Source organism: Lutra lutra, chromosome 10, assembly GCF_902655055.1.
Source record: "Lutra lutra chromosome 10, mLutLut1.2, whole genome shotgun sequence".
NCBI classification, from domain to species: domain Eukaryota; kingdom Metazoa; phylum Chordata; class Mammalia; order Carnivora; family Mustelidae; genus Lutra; species Lutra lutra.
In genome coordinates, this window is record NC_062287.1 from 100,860,515 (window position 1) to 100,875,944 (window position 15,430).

General features: G+C 37.5%; 1 pseudogene; it reads left to right on the plus strand.

Annotated features, from left to right (window-relative positions):
• The first annotated feature begins 12,813 nt into the window (after positions 1-12,813).
• Positions 12,814-13,022, plus strand: LOC125080324 (uncharacterized; annotated as a pseudogene).
• Positions 13,023-15,430: the final 2,408 nt, after the last annotated feature.

Here is a 15,430-nt window from a genome sequence, read left to right on the forward strand (position 1 = left end):
CTTATTTTTCCTCAATTAAGATGAGCTGGACAAATTTATTGGGGAGTTTAAAAATCTTTTTAATTATCTGTATTCCTAAAGGAACCATACTTCAAGTATACCAATCAGACAATTTCCATGAAGGAAAGAATAGACTATACTAGTAGAAACAATATGAAAAGACTGTGAACCTAGGTTCATTTGAATAAAAATACAAGTTTTGTGAAAGGAAAAGACTAACACTTAAATCCTGAGTAACTAACGTATTAGACCTTAGACAATGTCCATATTTTTAGGCCTCAGTTGTAAAATCAAATAAAAATTGTACATCCTCTTTGATTTTGTGAGGACTGAATAAATTAATGTATGGGAAGGATTCAGTAAACTCTATGGTAAGTAAGTGTTCAGAAGATGTCTGCTTTAAAAAGTAAGAGGAGGGGTGCCTGGGTGGTTCAGTGGGTTAAGCCTCTGCCTTCAGCTCAGGTCATAATCCCAGGGTCCTGAAATGGAGCCCCGCATCGGGCTCTGCTCAGAAGGGAACCTGCTTACCCCTCTTTCTCTCCCTGCCTCTCTGCCTCCTTGTGATCTCTCTTTCTCTGTCAAATAAATAATTTTTTTTAAAAAGTAAGAGAAAACAAAAAGTAAATAAAGCCAAAATAATCCAAAATCATACCTGAAAACCAGTTTCAGATTCTAGCTTGGTGAATCTATACAAAAAAGGAAATGTGTTTTTATTAATGGTAAAATCCAGTTTCTTACCAAATTTCAAACTAGAAAACCATTTTTAAGTCTAGTATATATCATACATTACTAGATAAGTGTGTGTAAAACAAAACTCATAGAAGAAGCAAAATTTTCTAGAAAATTTGTCTACTGCTTCCAAGTTCTCCCAATCTTTTGTGCTTTCCAATCCAGCTTTTCCCTCCATCACTGAAGCCAGTTCTTTACAGCTTGTCTGATAATTATCCTACTGATACAGACAATGAACGCTCTTCAGTTCTTTGTCAGATTTCCTCTGGAACCTGGAAAAATGTATATTGTATCCTTATCATTTAATAAACCACACTTTTTTCAGCTTTTGTTTCTTTTCTTAATCATGGTAAAAACATTTCACATGAGATGGAACCTCTTTGGCAATTTCTTAAGTGCACAATACAGCACTGTTAACTATAGACAAAATGTTGTACAGCAGAGCTCTAGAACTTATGGACCTTTTCTACCCATTGACAAATAACTCTCATTTCCTCCAACCCCCAGTCCCTGGAAGCCACCATTCTACTCTTTCTATGAGTCAATGTTAGATGCCTCATTATTCTCCTTAGAATAATGCAGTATTCATCCTTCTGTAGCTGGCTTATTGCACTTAGTGTAATATCCTCATGTTCTCACATATGGCAGAACTTCCTCCTTCTTCAAGGCTGAAGGATATTCTATTGTAGGTATATGCTGCATTTTCTTTATGGGCATTTAAGTTGCTTCCACACTGTGGTTATTGGGAGTAATGATGCAAGGAACATGAGGATTTGGATATCTCTTCTAGATCTTGATTTCAATTCTTTTGGATATATATCCAAAAGTGAGATCGATGAAGGATAAGATAGTTCTATTTTAATTTTTTTGAGGAACCCTCTATAATGTTTTCCATAGCAGCTATACCATATTATATTCCTATCAATTAGGTTTTTATTATTATTGTTAAAGTATAGAGAGATTGGGCATCCTGTTCAAGGTCACCCACTGAGTAAGTGAAAATCATATTTTGACCCCAGAGACATAGCCGTTAATTGGCACTTCTTGTCCTCTCTCTGCTTTAAGCATACACATAGTAACTGCATCTCCTAGACATGCATGAGAGCAGGATCCAACTGGATGCAGCCATAAGGAAGTTGGGATAAGAGGTTTGATGGCATCAAGAGAGGGAGGTCAGTGCACTTCATCCTTGCCCCTGCTCTCGCCTCGCTTTGGTACCATATTTAAGCAGCAGATGTAACCCTCTTCAGTCTCATCAATAGCCTTCCTCCCACTGGGCTCCTCCAACTCCCTATGTCCCTTCAAACCTTGAGGTAGTGATAACATTGCACTTTTCTTAGGTTCTAAGTGCCTCACAATTCTTTGCTTGTTCACATCTCGTCATTTGAATTATATAGGTTTATTCTCAGGAATCTGATCAGTAATTCTCAAATTCCTTTGCAAGTCATCTCATTTTTTTTTTTTTTGGTTTTTGAAAATTAAACGTTTTGGGAAGTTGCTAGTAAGTAAGATCACTTCTATTTAAGTGAGGGTGGGTGTATTCTAAGACCTTTGGATAAATGAAGAACTCAAGATGGGATTTAAAGAATGGATAAGATTACTATTCCTAGAAATGAGGAAATGATCTGTAAGGTGCATGGATTTTTACTACATGCTTAAAATATTAACTCAACGCTTTATCCATGTCATCAAAATTATGTAACTTCAGTGAGATACATGTGGATATGAGGAAGAAAAAACATTTTTTGAGAATTGTCAGGTGGATCTAGTCTGACACTAAAAAGCTAAGCTGTAGTATCATATCAATAATATTAATGATATATCAATAATTCACAGAGCACCAACATGAGAAAAGTTTACTGGTTAATGGTAATGAAGCAAGACAAAAAGAAAGTCACTCAGTAATAATGTCATAGATCTAGACAAAATTGAGACACTGTGGTCTAAACCACAAAAATGGTCAAACATCTTCTCCATCTGGCTAATATAAGGGACTGTGTCTTCTTTACCAACTAAAGCTTTAACCTGACTCCATTTGTCCATGTTCTAATAAGAACCATTAACATATCAAATCATAAAAACACAGGCACTCAATGACAGCAACTAATCCAGAGTGCAAACATGCTTTCTGAACCTACCATAAATAACTTCACAGGATGAAATCCCATATTAAGCTTGATACCTAAGCCCCCTTATTGAGATGGACATGTTTCCCATGGTGTTCAACCTCCCTTGTTGAAACAAGTAACAGTAACACAACTTTGACTAGAAGTTCTCCCTGGAGATCTTTGTCTGGAGAACACTGATAAATGAAATGGTGTGAATTCTGGGATTTATTTCAAAATAATTTTGGGGGCTAGTGAATGCCATGAGAAGTATGAATAAAATATATCCAAACCATTAATGTAGACACTGAAGCTGGACAATTGTTACTGGGGTAGGGATTATTATATCAAATCTTCTCATTTTGTGTATGTTTGAAAATGTCCCTACTAAAAATATTACTACTAATAATTCATTTATTTATTTATTTATTTTTAATTTATTTTTTATAAACATATATTTTTATCCCCAGGGGTACAGGTCTGCGAATCGCCAGGTTTACACACTTCCACAGCACTCACCATAGCACATACCCTCCCCAATATCCATAACCCCATCCCCCCCTTTCCAACCCCCCCTCCCCCATCAACCCTCAGTTTGTTTTGTGAGATTAAGAGTCACTTATGGTTTGTCTCCCTCCCAATCCCATCTTGTTACATTTATTCTTCTCCTACCCCCTTAACCCCCCATGTTGCATCTCCTCTCCCTCATATCAGGGAGATCATATGATAGTTGTCTTTCTCCAATTGACTTATTTCGCTAAGCTGATACCCTCTAGTTCCATCCACGTCGTCGCAAATGGCAAGATTTCCTTTCTTGTGATGGCTGCATAGTATTCCCTTGTGTATATATACCACACCTTCTTGTATCCATTCGTCTGTTGATGGACATCTAGGTTCTTTCCATAGTTTGGCTGTTGTAGACATTGCTGCTATAAACATTAGGGTGCACGTGCCCCTTCGGATCACTACGTTTGTATCTTAGGGTAAATACCCGCAGTGCAATTGCAGGGTCATAGGGTAGTTCTATTTTCAACATTTTGAGGAACCGCCATGCTGTTTTCCAGAGTGGTTGCACCAGCTTGCATTCCCACCAACAGTGTAGGAGGGTTCCCCTTTCCCTCCGCATCCTCGCCAGACATCTGTCCTTTCCTGACTTGTTAATTTTAGCCATTCTGACTGGTGTGAGGTGATATCTCAGGGTGGTTTGATTTGTATTTCCCTGATTGCCGAGTGATATGGAGCACTTTTTCATGTGTCTGTTGGCCATCTGGATGTCTTCTTTGCAGAAATGTCTGTTCATGTCCTCTGCCCCATTTCTTGATTGGATTATTTGTTCCTTTGGGTGTTGAGTTTGCTAAGTTCTTTATAGATTTTGGACACTAGCCCTTTATCTGATATGTCATTTGCAAATATCTTCTCCCATTCTGTCAGTTGTCTTTTGGTTTTGTTCACTGTTTCCTTTGCTGTGCAAAAGCTTTTGATCTTGATAAAATCCCAAAGTCATTTTTGCCCTTGCTTCCCTTGCCTTTGGTGATGTTCCTAGGAAGATGTTGCTGCGGCTGAGGTCAAAGAGGTTGCTGCCTGTGTTCTCCTCGAGGATTTTGATGGATTCCTTTCTCACATTGAGATCCTCTATCCATTTTGAGTCTATTTTCATGTGTGGTGTAAGGAAATGATCCAATTTCATTTTTCTGCATGTGGCTGTCCAATTTTCCCAACACCATTTATTGAAGAGGCTGTCTTTGTTCCATTGGACATTCTTTCCTGCTTTGTCGAAGATGAGTGACCATAGAGTTGAGGGTCCATTTCTGGGCTCTCTATTCTGTTCCATTGATCTATGTGTCTGTTTTGTGCCAGTACCATGCTGTCTTGATGATGACAGCTTTGTAATAGAGCTTGAAGTCCGGAATTGTGATGCCACCAACTTTGGCTTTCTTTGGTCAATATTCCTTTGGCTATTCGAGGTCTTTTCTGGTTCCATATGAATTTTAGGATTATTTGTTCCATTTCTTTGAAAAAAACGGATGTTACTTTGATAGGAATTGCATTAAATGTGTAGATTGCTTTAGGTAGCATAGACATTTTCACAATATTTGTTCTTCCAATCCAGGAGCATGGAACATTTTTCCATTTCTTTGTGTCTTCCTCAATTTCTTTCATGAGTACTTTATAGTTTTCTGTGTATAGATTCTTAGCCTCTTTGGTTAGGTTTATTCCTAGGTATCTTATAGTTTTGGGTGCAATTGTAAATGGGATGGACTCCTTAATTTCTCTTTCTTCTGTCTTGTTGTTGGTGTAGAGAAATGCAACTGATTTCTGTGCATTGATTTTATATCCTGACACTTTACTGAATTCCTGTACAAGTTCTAGCAGTTTTGGAGTGGAGTCTTTTGGGTTTTCCACATAGAGTATCATATCATCTGCGAAGAGTGATAGTTTGACTTCTTCTTTGCCGGATTTGGATGCCTTTAATTTCCTTTTGTTGTCTGATTGCTGAGGCTAGGACTTCTAGTACTCTGTTGAATAGCAGTGGTGATAACGGACATCCCTGCTGTGTTCCTGACCTTAGCGGAAAAGCTTTCAGTTTTTCTCCATTGAGAATGATATTTGGGTGTGGTTTTTCATAGATGGCTTTGATAATATTGAGGTATGTGCCCTCTATCCCTACACTTTGAAGAGTTTTGATCAGGAAGGGATGCTGTACTTTGTCAAATGCTTTTCAGCATCTATAGAGAGTATCATATGGTTCTTGTTCTTTCTTTTATTAATGTGTTGTATCACATGATTGATTTGCGGATGTTGAACCAACCTTGCAGCCCTGGAATAAATCCCACTTGGTCCTGGTGAATAATCCTTTTAATGTACTGTTGAGTCCTATTGGCTAGTATTTTGGCGAGAATTTTTGCATCTGTGTTCATCAAGGATATTGGTCTGTAGTTCTCTTTTTTGATGGGATCTTTGTCTGGTTTTGGGATCAAAGTGATGCTGGCCTCATAAAATGAGTTTGGAAGTTTTCCTTCTATTTCTATTTTTTGGAACAGTTTCAGAAGAATAGGAATTAGTTCTTCTTTAAATGTTTGGTAGAATTCCCCCGGGAAGCCATCTGGCCTGGGCTTTTGTTTGTTTGGAGATTTTGATGACTCTTTCAATCTCCTTACTGGTTATGGGTCTGTTCAGGCTTCTATTTCTTCCTGGTTCAGTTGTGGTAGTTTATATGTCTCTAGGAATTGCATCCATTTCTTCCAGATTGTTCAAATTTGTTGGCGTAGAGTTGCTCATAGTATGTTCTTATAATTGGTCTGTATTTCTTTGGTGTTCGTTGTGATCTCTCCTCTTTCACTGATGATTTTATTTATTTGGGTCCTTTCTCTTTTCTTTGTGATAAGTCTGGAGGGGTTATCAATCTTATTAATTCTTTCAAAGAACCAGCTCCTAGTTTTCGTTGATTTGTTCTATTGTTTTTTTGGTTTCTATTTCATTGATTTCTGCTCTGATCTTATGATTTCTCTTCTCCTGCTGGGTTTAGGCTTTCTTTCTTGTTCTTTCTCCAGCTCCTTTAGGTGTAGGGTTAGGTTGTGTACTGAAGACCTTTCTTGTTTCTTGAGAAAGGCTTGTACCGCCTACATATTTTCCTCTCAGGACTGCCTTGTTGTGTCCCACGATTCTGACCGTGTGTTTTCATTATCATTTGTTTCCATAAATTTTTTCAATTCTTCTTTAATTTCCTGGTTGACCCATTCATTCTTTAGAAGGATGCTGTTTAGTCTCCATGTATTTGGGGTTCTTTCCAAATTTCCTCTTGTGATTGAGTTCTAGCTTCAGAGCATTGTGGTCTGAAAATATGCAGGGAATGTTCCCAATCTTTTGATACCAGTTGAGACTTGATTAGGACCAAGAATGTGATCTATTCTGGAGAATGTTCCATGTGCACTAGAGAAGAATGTGTATTCTGTTGCTTTGGGATGAAATGTTCTGAATATATCTGTGATGTCCATCTGTCCAGTGTGTCATTTAAGGCCTTGATTTCCTTGTTGATCTTTTGCTTGGATGATCTGTCCATTTCAGTGAGGGGAGTGTTAAAATCCCCTTACTATGATTGTATTAATTGTTGATGTGTTTCTTTGATTTTGTTATTATTGGTTATATAGTTGGCCTGCTCCCACGTTAGGAGCATAGATATTTAAAATTGTTAGATCTTCTTGTTGGAGACAGTTCCTTTGAGTATGATATAGTGTCCTTCTCCTCCCTTATTATAGTCTTTGGCTTAAAATCTAATTGATCTGCTATAAGGATTGCCACTCCTTCCTGCTTTCTTCTGATGTCCAGTATCATGGTAATTCTTTTCCACCCCCTCACTTTAAACCTGAGGTGTCTTCGTGGTTTAAGATGAGTTTCTTGTAGGCAACATATAGATGGGTTTTGGTTTTTTGATCCATTCTGATACCCTGTGTCTTTGATTGGGGCATTTAGCCCATTAACATTCAGGGTAAGTATTGAGAGATATGAAGTTAGTGCGATTGTATTGCCTGTAAGGTGACTGGTTATTGTATATTTCTCTGTTTCTTTCTGATCTACTACTTTAGGCTCTCTCTTTACTTAGAGGACCCCTTTCAATATTTCCTGTAGAGCTGGTTTGGTGTTTGCAAACTCTTTCAGTTTTTGTTTGTCCTGGAAGCTTTTAATCTCTCCTGCTATTTCAATGATAGCCTAGCTGGATATAGTATTCTTGCTGCATGTTTTTCTCATTTAGTACTCTGAATATATCATGCCAGCTCTTTCTGGCCTGCCAGGTCTCTGTGGATAAGTCTGCTGCCAATCTAATATTTTTACCATTGTACGTTACAGACTTCTTTTCCCGGGCTGCTTTCAGGATCTTTTCTTTGGTCACTAAGACTTGTAAATTTTACTATTAGGTGACGGGGTGTGGACCTATTCTTATTGATTTTGAGGGGGGGTTTCTCTGAACCTCCTGGGATTTGATGCTTGTTCCCTTTGCCATATTGGGAAAATTCTCTCCATAATTCGCTCCAATATAACTTCTGCTCCCCTCTCCGTTTCCTCTTCTTCTGGAATCCCAATTATTCTAATGTTGTTTCGTCTTATGGTGTCACTTATCTCTCGAATTCTCCCCTCATGGTCCAGTAGCTGTTTGTCCCTCTTTTGCTCAGCTTCTTTATTCTCTGTCATTGTTCTTCTATATCGCTAATTTCCTTCTTCTGCCTCATTTATCCTAGCAGTGAGAGCCTCCATTTTTGATTGCACCTCATTAATAGCTTTTTTGATTTCAACTTGGTTAGATTTTAGTTCTTTATTTCTCCAGAAGGGCTTTATATCTCCCGAGAGGGTTGCTTTAATATCTTCCATGCCTTTTTCAAGCCCGCTAGAACCTTGAGAATCAGCATTCTGAACTCTATATCTACATATTACCAATGTCTGTATTGATTAGGTCCCTAGCCTTTGGTACTGCTTCTTGTTCTTTTTTTTATTGTGAATTTTTCTGCCTTGTCATTTTGTCCAGATAAGAGTATATGAAGGAGCAAGTAAAATACTAAAAGGGTGGCAACAACCCCAGGAAAATATGCTTTAGCCAAATCAGAAGAGATCCCAAATTGTGAGGGGGGAGAAAGGGGATAAAAAGGGGTTCAGAAGAAGAAAAAAAAAAGAGAGAAAAAAAAGAAAAAAAAAAGAAACTATTAAAGAAAAGAAAGCCGATAAAAAATATAAAAAGGAAAATATATATATATATATTAGATAAACTATTTAAAAAACATTAAAAAAGAAAACGGTAAAAGTTAAAAAAATTTAGCAGAAGAAGAGAAAAAAAAATCAAAAAGAGAAAAAAAAATTAAATTAACTGCAAGGCTAAAGAATCATGGGGAGAAAGCCATGAGTTCCATGCTTTGCTTTCTCTCCTCTGGATTCCGCCGCTCTCCCTTTGAATTGAAACTGTACTCCTTGGTAGGTGAACTTGGTCCTGGCTGGGTTTCTCGTTAATCTTCTGGAGGAGGGGCCTGTTGTAGTGATTCTCAAGCGTCTTTGCTCCAGGCGGAGTTGCACCGCCCTGACCCGGGGCCGCGCTGAGTAATCCGCTCGGTTTTGCTGGGTTTGCTTTCGGGAGCTTTTGTTCCCTGAGCGCTTTCCGTAGAGTTCCGGAGGACGGGAGTGAAGATGGCGGCCTCCCAGTCTCCGGCCGGAGGAGCTGAGAGCCCGGGGCCCCACTCCTCAGTGCGCCCTCAGAGAACAGCGCCCAATGACTCCCGTCACCCTGGCCTCCAGCCGCGCTCCGAGCTGACCGAGCCTGCGACCGGTTCAAGGTAACCCCGAGTTTAGAGCTCACTCCTCGGCTCTGTCTCTGTAGCCGGCTTCCCCGTTCTAATACCGGTAAGCTCTGCGACACTCAGACACCCCCGATCCTTCTGTGACCCTGTGGGACCTGAGGCCACGCTGACCCCGCCTGGGCTTCACCCCAGTTAAGCTTCTGGAGCGATGTCCCTCAGCGGAACAGACTTTTAAAAGTCCTGATTTTGTGCTCCGTTGCTCCGTTGCTCCGCTGCTCGCCAGGAGCCGGCCCCTCCCCCCGTGGTCTATCTTCCCGTCGCTTTGGATTCACTTCTCCGCCAGTCCTACCTTGCAGAAAGTGGTTGATTTTCTGTTTCTGGAATTGCTGTTCTTCTTCTCTTCAATCTCCCGTTGGATTTATAGGTGTTTGCAATCTTTAGATAAGCTATTTAGCTGATCTCCCGCTACCTGAAGTAGTCTCAGCCTGCTACTTCTCCGCCATCTTGACTCCTCCCTTAATAATTCATTTATTAAAAGGATAAACACATTTTAAAATTTGTAAGTAGTCATATTAGTTGGGAGTTAAAATATCAATACATGTCTATCTAAAGTATTATCAAGGAGGCCAGGAAATCTGTACAAAACAAAAATAAGAGAAGTAAATTTTTTAAAGAAAGGAATAAAAACATGTTTCATAAATAATGTGATCAGCAAAACCCAAAGAAATCAATGAATTAGAATAATTAAATTTCACCAGAAATGGCACTCTTACTTACTAGAAATGTGAACAACACAATGGTGTGGGGCACCTGAGTGGTGTATTGGTTGAGTATCTAACTCTTGGTTTCAGCTCAGGTCGTGATCATAAGGCTGTGAGATCAAGCCCTGTTTCAGGCTCCATGCTTAGTGCAGAGACTGCTTGACTCTCTCCCCCTCCCTCTACCCCACTCCCCAAATAAATAAATAAATCTTTAAAAATACAAAATGGGAAGAATCTATTAACAATCTTGTGAGGTCTATTATATATGTGTGTATTAAACTAAGATGTACTCAAAAATATTCAAATAAAAAGGCCCTAAAGAAATACAGAAATAATAATAATCTACTATGTTGTTTCTTTTCTTTTAGGTCATTTTATTCAAATTATTCCCCTAATTACTGAAAATTATTTTTAAGTGTTTATTTATTTTATTAATATTATTTTATCATGTAGCTCAGAGTCTAGTGAGAGAGACAGACAAGGAAAATGCATATTATAATATAGCATGAGAAATATAACAGTGACATAAAGAAGACGCAGAGTGTCCTGAGAAATAATCAATCAGCATTCTTCCTTCTTTGGGAGATTAGGTAAAGAGAAAATTATGTGAATTTAGTGAAAATTTACCAAGATGTTAACTTTTGACCTTGTACTAAGAAGATGAGAGATTTAGCCATTACAGAGAGGAAAAACTGTGGAATAATATTTCAGTGATACAGAATATGCAAAGACAAAATGGATAGCTACAATCAATGAAGGAAAGGAATTTTGTGGTGGACAGGGAAGGAAAAAGCAGGAGAAATTAGAAAAGACAGTCAGGACCACGGATACACAACATTGTAGATCATAATAATGTTTTGCCTACACCCCATATAGAGAAAAATAATAGAAATGTCTCCTATACAAGACTGATATATCAGATGTATTTCAAGGGTTCCCTCAAAGATAGTGGCTTAACATTATGGAATTACATCCAATGAATTTGAAAGAGACCGATATGTAGAAACATTACAATTTGTGGAATTCAAAATGGAAAAAAAAATTACATGTTGCAACTGATGTGTATCCCCTAAAAAATGAGAGAATTTAGAGGTGTGATTAATAGTTTACTATTTCCTGGGTGTGATGTGGCATTCATTGTTAGAGTGGGATTCTTGTTTGCGAAAGAAAAAGAATTGCTTTTTGATTCACATGTATGTAGACCTTTTTAGTACCTTGTCTGGCACATAATAAGCACCCAATGAATTTTAGTGCCTCTTATTATGATCATTAATATTCTACTCATAATCATAATATGATCAATTTGCAGTTTGCAAAGTAATTAAAATCTGTTATGCGTTTACTCTTCAAAATAAACCCGTGCTATAAGTAGCATTTTCATTTCTTAATTGAGGCTCAGAAGTTATGGCCTTCACAAGAGCACATGGGTAGATAGCAGAAGGGTCTGCTTGCAAACCTAGATCTGACTCCACATCCCCTTCTCTTCCCACTACAATATCTTATCTCCCAAAGGAAGGCAGTTCAAGGTAGAGGAAATAGCCATCCCCGAGGAATCAGATGATTATCTCCACACACTCAAACTAAACTGCAAATTCATTAATTCTACACTGAAACTTTATGATTCCTGAAATTGGTTTCATTTAATACGTCCCCATGAAAAAGCTGAAAACCTTGTCATTTTAATAAGGCCCCTTGAAACTGATTATCAAGTAGCCTCTGTGAAGCAATTACAGTAGGGGATTCTGTTTGCAATGAAGAGTTTTTAATAAGACACTGAGAAACAATTTCATCATCAACACTGGAGTAACTCTGACTTCAGTTTTTTTCTTAATGACCATCAATTATTTAATTAAAATCACCAGATGAAGAAGGGCAGTACAGAAGCTGGCATTTCCTTTAGTTTCTCAGATATTCTGAACCTTTAGAGCCATTTAGCATTCTACCCTAAAATACTGGATCATTCAAAACAAATTTTGAATAAAGAATTATTATAATTTTTTTAAAAAATCACAAAATGTCAAAATAGGAACTGTTATAGTTATAGTAGAAAACATGCTTTGGAAAGAAATTTAAATAACATGTAAAATCCTGATATATTGATGGTAAAAATGGTAATCATAAGTAGTAAATTTTCATATACTCTATGAGCCCAATTTAATGAAATACATAAAAATATAAAAGAAAAAGAAAATCAAAAGTCCCCCTACATTTAAAGAACAGTTACCTCTGGTGGATGATATATATTTATATGTGACATATATTTATTTTTATATTTGCATTTATATCTTCCCATGTATAAAGTTTTATAATCAACATACATATACATATACTTCATTTATATTCTGTAAAATATTTATTTTACAAAAGAAAGGATATATAAAAATGCTTTTGATAAATTTCTAATACTCCAAGATATTTATTATAATCAGAAGCTAGTCAAGTTTATTGAATTATTCTAGTAAATAAAATGATACTTTTAAATTGTAAATTAATAAGAAAGACAGGTTATTTAATTAAATAACATCAAGGCGATTAGCTATTTGGACAAAGAGCTTTGGTTTTAGTCTTAGGTCATACAACAAATTAATGAAACGTGACTTTAAAGGTTAAATGTCAACTCTCTAAATATAAATAAAGGGGATTTGTTATTATTTTCATGTCCACACTTAGCAAAGAAAAAATAGAATTGTCGCTTAAAAATTTAGAACTTCTAGGGGCGCCTGGCTCAGTGGGTTAAAGCCTCTGCCTTCAGCTCAGGTCATGACCCCAGGTCATGACCTGGGACCAAACCCCACATGGGGCTCTCTGCTCAGCAGGGAGCCTGACTTCCTCTCTCTCTCTGCGTGCCTCTCTGCCTGCTTGCAATCTCTGTCTGTCAAATAAATAAATAAAATCTTTTAAAAAAAATTTATAACTTCTAGATTTAAAACTCACTCAGCTATCGCTTCTCGGCCTTTTGGCTAAGATCAAGTGTAAAACTCACTCAGCTAGATAAGACAAATGATTAAATCAGAATCCCTCTAAAATGGTCACATAGGCAGGAAGGGACAATTATAAATAATGACATTAGAAATGGTTGTAATTTAAATGGCTTGCCACTTGATTTTGCTTCTCTTTGTTTTGTTTACGTAAATCGGATTGGACATAAATATCCAAAGACTAGTGATTTTATGGTGAGACAGTTCTGATTTGAATATGACCTAATGTCAATTTTGTTTCCTGGACTAATCTTTTCCTAATTAGAACTTTTTAATCATAGTTGTACCCTGGAGTGTCAGTGACCCTAAGGTAGTCATGTCTGTGGAACACTGGGAATTAACTCGCTAGGGAATAAAGACTCCATTGTATAAAGCCTATATCACACATTCACATACCCTCACTATCATTGGATAGTATTGGAAGGAGGCCCCTTTGAAAACATTCAGGGGAAGATTTCTTCCACAACCAGGTAAGTTAAACAGGTATGGTTGGTCATTTCCACAGGCCTTCCCCAAGTCATCCAGTTTTCCCCATTAAAAAGAAAGTAGATGACCCTGTCTGACTCTGCTCCAACTGGATGAAGCTAACATCTAAACGCAAGAATGAAATAATCCTCCTAACGCTCCCAGAATAAGCTATTCCCCTCAATAGCTCACTAAGATTAAGGCTTTCTTTGGAAGAAATATATTTCACTGTTGATAAAACTTCAGAAGTCAGGTTCTGTAGAAGACAAGCTTTTATGTGTGTATTGCCTTTCTCTTAGAAGAAAATCTTGATGGGTTCAAGAAATGTGTATTAAAAAGCTATTCAGAAGTGAAAGTAATACACAAAAATGGGGGCTGGTCTTTTCAAAATCTGAAATTGATGAAAATGTAGATTTTGCATTTTTTTCCTCTCTTTTAATGGTTGTACAAGGAAAGAAAATGAGCCTGATTCCAGTATGTGTACCAAGAAAAGTAACCCAATAATAAAACTTCCACCTCTCAAACATCCAAAGTGATCCCATCAACACCTTCTCATTTCCCCTTCTGTTCTACACCCAGAGAAGGGAGATGCCAGCTCAGGAAGACAAGCCAGTTCCAAAATCCTATCCAAACACCCCTCTCACAAGGTGAGCTTTGGTTCTACCAAGAAGGAAGAAAATGAATGAGAGAGAAAATTGTTTTCATGTCAGATTTTATGTATGCGAGTATGCATGTGTGTTAATACACATACACATATGCATATATATATCCATACACATCACTTATATATGTTTGTATGAATACATGTATGTGTGCATGTATATATTTTATGTAATTTTGGAGAATGCATTAGGTGCCATTTATAGTGTTAAGCTGAGTCAATAAAGGAAGAAGAGAAAATTTAAAAGATGATTTTTCTGACCACTTAGACAAAACTGTTTCCCTTTGGGTAATACCTTTGGGGAGAAAAAGAGATTTCACACACTGTATGTATGTGTATGTGTATTTGATTATGGTGAGAATTTCTTTCTTTTTTTTTTTAGATTTTTTTTTTAATTTTTATTTATTTGTCAGAGAGAGAGAGATCACAAGTAGGCAGAGAGGCAGGCAGAGACAGAGGGAGAAGCAGGCTCCCCGCCGAGCAAGGAGCCCAATATGGGACTCGATCCCAGGACACTGGGATCATGACCCGAGCCGAAGGCAGCTGCCTAAACAACTGAGCCACCCAGGCATCCCTGGTGAGAATTTCTTATCTTTTACTTTCTTCACAAAATTAAAATGAACTTTCACAGTCTCAGAGGTGGAAAGAGACATGTAACTCCCAAAAACCACACCATGTAAGTTGTGATAACTACAGGTGAGTTATATACGGAGGAATAAGATAAATTAATTCGGACTTTGGAGATGGAGGTGAGAAGACACTGAGGGTCAAAGGTCTTCTTAGACTGTGAATATGGTGGTAATTGGAGAAAGACATGGCTTCACATGTCTTATAAATATAGAATCCAAATAGGGAAAGTGACTCACCAATAATGACTGACAGCTTGGGTCGCTAAGCTGGACCAAGAGGTAATACTGATATATTCATAACTGCGGACATGAAAGCCATTTTTTTAAAGAAATATTTTGTTTATTTATTTGAGAGAGACAGAAAGAACATGAGAGAGAGAAGGAGCACACAAACTGGGGGTGGGTTGGGGTGGGGGAAGCGCAGAGGGAGAGGGAGAAAGATTCCCTGCTGATCAGGGAGCCAGATGCAGGGCTCCATCCCAGGCCCCTGGATCAGGACCTGAAATGAATGAAGGCAGACGCTTAACTGACTGAGTCACCCAGGCATCCAAAAGTCATTTTTTTGACAATGAAAACTTTACAAACATCATATGAAAGGAGTATTTTTTCTTGAAAATCATTCCTTCTTTTGACAAAGAGGTTGCCATCTTTTAAAAGTAAGAATGCATGCTATTACTTCGCTGAGAATTTACCAGAAATGCTAGAAAACATTTCCAACTATAAACATTGGAAGTAATTAAAATAGAATACCATAAGCACTATAATCCAAATAACTATATATATATATATTTTTTTAATTTATTTATTTGATAGAGAGAGATCAC